The sequence below is a fragment of the Psammomys obesus genome, unplaced genomic scaffold, assembly GCF_907164565.1.
Source record: "Psammomys obesus unplaced genomic scaffold, mPsaObe1.curated_primary_1811, whole genome shotgun sequence".
NCBI classification, from domain to species: domain Eukaryota; kingdom Metazoa; phylum Chordata; class Mammalia; order Rodentia; family Muridae; genus Psammomys; species Psammomys obesus.
Window position 1 is genome coordinate 22,812,345 of NW_026596079.1, and position 5,944 is coordinate 22,818,288.

Sequence of the window (5,944 nt, forward strand, 5' to 3'; positions counted from 1 at the left end):
CAGTGAGATTTCACCTTGTTGAGGTTGTAGAGGTGACGTTTCACAAAGTCCTCATGAAGCTTAGGGTATTGATAGAAGAGAAATAGCATGCAGCACTGAGAGCCACATCAAGGCATCAAGTTGCCTCAAGCAACCTAATAATTTGGCAGCCCTTCAAACCAGTGTTTCTAAAATAGGTTTAAACATGGGTTTGGAGATTCTAAACTATGTGGAAGGAAAGGGTGCCATGGTACCACTTACAGTTCTTCTTTCTCTGGCCCATTAGTGTGCGTGCGCTCAAAGAAAGACAAATGCCCTGAGATGAGGTGAACAGTCATGTCCCTCTTCACAAAAGGAAGTATGAATATCACCCCTGTTTCTTCAGTTAATATTCCGTGAAATGGCTTAGCAATTGTTCCCAATGACATTCATTATTTTCTGACAAGAATTCTGTTAGATTATATTTTCTCTATCTAATTATCTTCCCTTGGTTGATTCATTAACTTAGAGTAGTCAGGGCTAGATCAAAGGAACATAAGGTCTCAGAGATTTATATAATACAAGATCTATAATAGATATTTAACCTTAAGTGATTGTGTATTAAAAAAAATATTGTGGGCTATGGCTTTGCAGCTGGAACAGTGATTTGGTTTGGCGATTGGGAATGAGAGAGGATTTGTAGTAGGAGGATATACCTAAGAACGTGTCCTTCAGGGAAAATCATGAGCTTCCATGAGGGTGGATGAAAACTTCATAATATTCACATTGTATCAGAAGCTCCAGTTTGTATAATGGGGACAAATAATTTAACCATGGACCTCTTTGTCAGGCTGTTAAACTCACCACAAGGAAGTCTGAAAAACTGAGAACCTAGCTAGAATTGTCACATGCCCTAAAGGTGAGCCAGCGATTGCAGAAAAAGATATGCATGAATTGCAGGAAAAAAAGCACTTTATATACAGTACCAACCTCCTGGACAGAAAGTGGATGATATAACTGCTTCATTTCTACCTGCCAATCTCGTTCATGTGCTTGTTTTTGGCTCACCAGAGTGCCTCGTCATACACAGAAGAGAATGCTGGGGATGGCAATTGCAGATTAGCTAAATGGACTTTATACCAACTCATCACATAAATTGGTACTATTTTTGCCTGGACTGTCTATGGTTTCTACTAAGTTGGTAAAACAGGAACTCTGTGTTGTCAGGAAATAAGAGAAAAGATGTGAGAGAAAGCATGACTGAAAACGACCTGAGTCAGCCTTTTGCAACATTTAAAAGTGAGAAATATGAGACCAAAGAATCTGGAAACTTGCCTGGGTTAGCAAAATTTCCCAGTGTCAGTCAAAGACAGCAGTAGATATGTCTACTGATCCATTTTCTATAAACACAGAATGTCTATAAAGCAGACATTTACAGGTAAGGCTACCTTTGCCTGGTCAGAGAGAAGACAAGAGTTCAACATTCCACCTTTTCATGATAGTGAGCTATATGAAAATTCACCTGACAGTAACATACAGAATTTTTTCTATTTTAATTTGTGTAACAGTTTAGCTAACTACAGTCTACAAATAAATTGCATGAAAGCTGGCATTTTTTCTTGGTCCTTTAACAGAGTAGTGCATTAGATAGTACCAAGAGCACAGTCCATCAGGAGCTTCACAAGGAGAGCAACAGAACCAAAACATCTGGGCAAAGGGGTCTTTTCTGAGACTGATACTCCAACCAGGGACCATTTATGGAGATAACCTAGAACCCCTGCACAGATGTAACCCATAGCAGCTCAGTCTACAAGTGGGTTCCGTAGTAATGGAAACAAGGACTGTCTCTGACATAAACTCATGTCAAAGACATGGCTATTTGACAACCTCCCATTGAGGGGGAACAGCTGTGCAAGGCCACAGAATAAGACAATGCAGCCAGTCCTGATGAGACCTAATAGGGTAGGGTCAGATGGAAGGGGAGAAGGGCCGCACCTATCAGTGGACTGGGGGTGGGACGTGGGAGGAGATGAGGAAGGGATCGTAGGGTTGGGAGGGGACAGAGGAGAGGGCTACAGCTGGGATACAAAGTGATTAAACTGTAATTAATTAAAAATAAATTAATTAAAATACTAACAAAAACAAAAAGAACAGTCCATTGTAGAAATCATGCTACCTAATATGAGCTTTACGATCTACAAGCACTGTCCTTACACCATGTTCCCTGACTTATTAGAGTACTTCCTTGTCTTTAAAGTAGAAACCACTGTGTCTCTGGTGCATACACTAAATGCAGTGGGGCTACTGGGCATGGTTTTATAAAAGATAGTGTTAATAATTATCTTTAATCAGTGTAATTAGTTATAGTAATTAATTACCAAGAATAGATCACACTTTTAGAACTGAATGTGATATGAAAGCACTAATTCAGCAGTACCTAATAGGAAGAGAGAATGATGCCATATTTTTCTGTGTCTGTTGGGTTTCTTCATATGAAAGCTGTTAACACAAATTCTAGACTTCAGTATCAGGATAAGAGCACCAAAATTATAGAACATTAAGTGTGTATCTCAGCAAGCATCTTACTTATACCCATTTATCATCTTTCTATTATTCAGGTTCCTCTTCAAGCTTCCAGGAGGTAAAGGCAGGAAGACCAGTACTTCTAGGTCACCTTCAGAGTGATTTCTAGGCCAGCCTGAGGTATATGAGATGCTGCTCCCCACTTTCCCAACAAAAAAAAGCAAAAATCCACAAATACCACTGGGGAAAAAATAGGTAATGTAGCTCAAACAGCAGCTTGTCATTAACTGATCTTGGTCACTGTGCCTGGACCTTCAACAGAGAAAAGAAATGTTCTGAAGTGGCTGGGCCCTATCATTGACACACAGGACACTTTTCATTACACAGATGAAATCTAGTGTGATCTTTAGAACAAAGTTCATCCTGGTTCTCAACAATTTTAAATCCATGGGGCTTCCAGGGTTTCTGAATCTCTCCAGCCAGTGCCCTGCATGTCCTTGACAAACATGTTATCATCTGACCTCAGCCATCACTCATCTGTTCTCCAGGTTTCATTACTCTGTGCCACTGCACTTTCTTCTGTCTACAATACTAAACTTTAGATCTCCACTTGGATCTTAGTTGGCTTTGTTTTCTGTTGGCTGTCCATTGTGTGTAAAGACAAGATTTCAGCAGACTTGGTCAACAAGGTTCCCAGGTGATAGAGCGGGCCCCATGTAAAACAGTACACATTACTGTGCTGTGAGCTAAGGCGTTCTCTTGGTGCCTTATACCAGCCTTTAAATGGTTTATGTAAACGTAGCCTAAGGCAACTGAAGTAGGTTTGTCTGACTCGTGGGCCAGGATGGCCATATGCATATAGCCCACCACAGAAGGGCCTGGAAATACACTTTAACCAAAAGAGAAGAAACTAGACATACATAAGGAAGTTCTGTAACAACTAAAATAGAATTCCATCTTCTAAATACCAGTATTTCCTCTATTATTTGAAAAATTACAACCTTGTGTACTAGCTGGTTTTGTATCAGCTTGACACAAGCTAGAGTCATCACGGAGGAAGGAGCCTCCATGGAGGAAATGCCTCCAGGAGATCCAATTGCACAGCGTTTTCTCTATTAGTGATCAATTATGGGTGGTTCCATCCCTGGGCTATTAGTCCTGGTTCTATAAGACAGAAGGCTGAGCAAGCCAGGGGAAGCAAGCCAGGAAGCAGCACCCCTCTATGAGGTCTGCATCAGCTCCTGCCTCCAGGTTCCTGCCCTATTTGAGTTCTTTTCCTGACTTCCTTTGGTGATGAACACCAGAGTGAAAGTGTAAGCTGAATAAACCCTTTCCTCCCCATGTTGCTTTTTGGTCACGGTGTTTTGTCACAGTGAGAGAAACCCTAACTAAGACACCTTCAAAAGGTTGTACCATATTCTCTGTGAAGAAACTTTTAGATGTAGAATAGTTGTAGATGTAATCATTATCTGAAATGATTCCAAAATCAGATAAGTTCATGGCATATTGATTAAAAACCTCAGATGTAAGTAAATTCCACTTTAGGATAGTTCTTTTCTTCTTCCTTGCTGTGTTATGGGTTGAAACCAGAGCTTCATAAAGGCTTGACAAACATTCTCTCATTGAGCTATATCTCCAACCCTACTTTCAGGGTGGATTTGAACTTGCTCTGTCTCAGCCTCCTAGGTAACAGATAACAGGCCTGTTCCACCCAGAGCATTTCTAATAGCCACCTCCATTGTATCTGTCCTAGTTGTCCTCGTTTTTTTCACCATGGTTATAACAAATACCATGACCCAAAGCAACATGAGAGAGGAAAGGTTTTATTTGGCTTACACTTTTATATCACATCAGAAATATCAGGACAGGAACTCAGGACAGACACCTGGAAGCAGGACTGGAGCAGAGATCACAGAGGAAGACTGCTTACCAGCATTCTTTCCATTGTTTTCTTGGTGACTTTTTTTTTAACAAAGCCAAGGCCCACCTGCCAACTGATGGTACCACTCAGAGTGAGCCGGACTCTCCCACATCAATAAAAAATCAAGAAAATACCCTACACACAGGCTCACAGGCCAACTGTAGAAAAACAATGCCTCCGTGAATATTCCCTCTTTCAAAGTAAGTCTAGGTTTGTGTCAGGTTGACAAAAGCAATGACATTCCACATATGTCAACTTTGAGACACAAACACAGAACCTTATTCCAAATCTTATTCATTTCTTGTCCTTAAGATATTATGTTAACGCCATAATACAAAACAGTCCAAAAGTTAAAAGTTCCAGGGTCTTAAAAATTTCAACACTTAAAAGTTCAAGAACTTTTAAATACAGAAAGTCTCCTAACTGAGCTCTTATAAAATCAGAATCAGGTTGCATACTTACTCCAAGACAGAAGAAGCAAGGCACAGTTAGAGTCAAATCAGAGGAAATAACACACAGCAATGTAAATCAAATTTTGTTAGTTACAGTGTCCTGAGTCTGTAATTCACGATGCTCTGGGCTTGGGCAAATTCTGGAAATTACACTCATTGTAGATTAACATGCTCAGCCCTTCAAGTTCCTCAGCCTAGCCAAGACAAAAATGAAGACAGTTGCAATAATAGAGCTATTTAAGATCCCAAGAGGATTAACAAATGGCCTCTATGGAAATATATCTAGATTTGCAAAAATGAAAACTGTCCCTACTACTTAATTTAGGTGGAAGCAAATTATGTGTTGTTCTTAGAGCATATTTACTGTCTTAAGTCTGAACTCATAGCAACCTCTAATCACAGATAAGTTAAACATAAATGAAATTAAAACTACATTTTAAATTTAGTTCTCAATTGACACTACCCTCATTTCAGTGTGAGGGTACACAGATTCAGTGGCTATTCCATAGACACTGCACAAATCCTGTTAAGGTAGAATTTTTTATTCAACAGTTTGACTCCATCACCTTTGCTTCTAGAAATAGTTTGGGGGAATGTTCACCCTTTGCTAAAGCCATAACTTGGGAAAAGTATTCTGACACCTAAGATTACAAAGAACGAAGTAGAAATATATGACTACCGTAACCCAACATTCTGTCTTTAGGGCAGAGACAAAAGCAGCTGTGCTAATTTTAGTTTCTTTGGTTTGTTGTGCTTTGGTGTTTGTTGAAGGCTGAAATTCAAGGCCATCACAGCTGGAAAAGAAAAAAAAAAAAAACAGCATGAGGAATTCACTTCTACAACCCCTATGATATATAGTTCTAGGCTCTATCTTTATTACTTTTTTCTGCTGAAATGTTATTATTTATTTATTAATAATCTCTTATTTTTCAGATTACAATATAATTACAGCATTTAGCCCTTCCCTTTCCTTTCTCCAATTCCTTCAATATAGTCCTCTTTATTCTTTTCAATTTATGGCCTTTTTAATTGTTGTTACACACATATAATATAATATAATATAATATAATATAATATAATATAATATAAT

The 5,944-nt window shown here is 39.0% G+C and overlaps 1 long non-coding RNA gene across 1 annotated transcript in view; it reads right to left on the reverse strand.

Annotated features, from left to right (window-relative positions):
* Positions 1–4,312: 4,312 nt before the first annotated feature.
* The window catches only part of LOC129690641 (uncharacterized), a 139,756-nt gene continuing 138,124 nt past the window's right edge, over positions 4,313–5,944 (reverse strand). The window contains exon 3 of the long non-coding RNA XR_008722343.1: positions 4,313–5,648. This is a non-coding gene — a long non-coding RNA (uncharacterized LOC129690641). The remainder of the gene's footprint in view (positions 5,649–5,944) is intronic.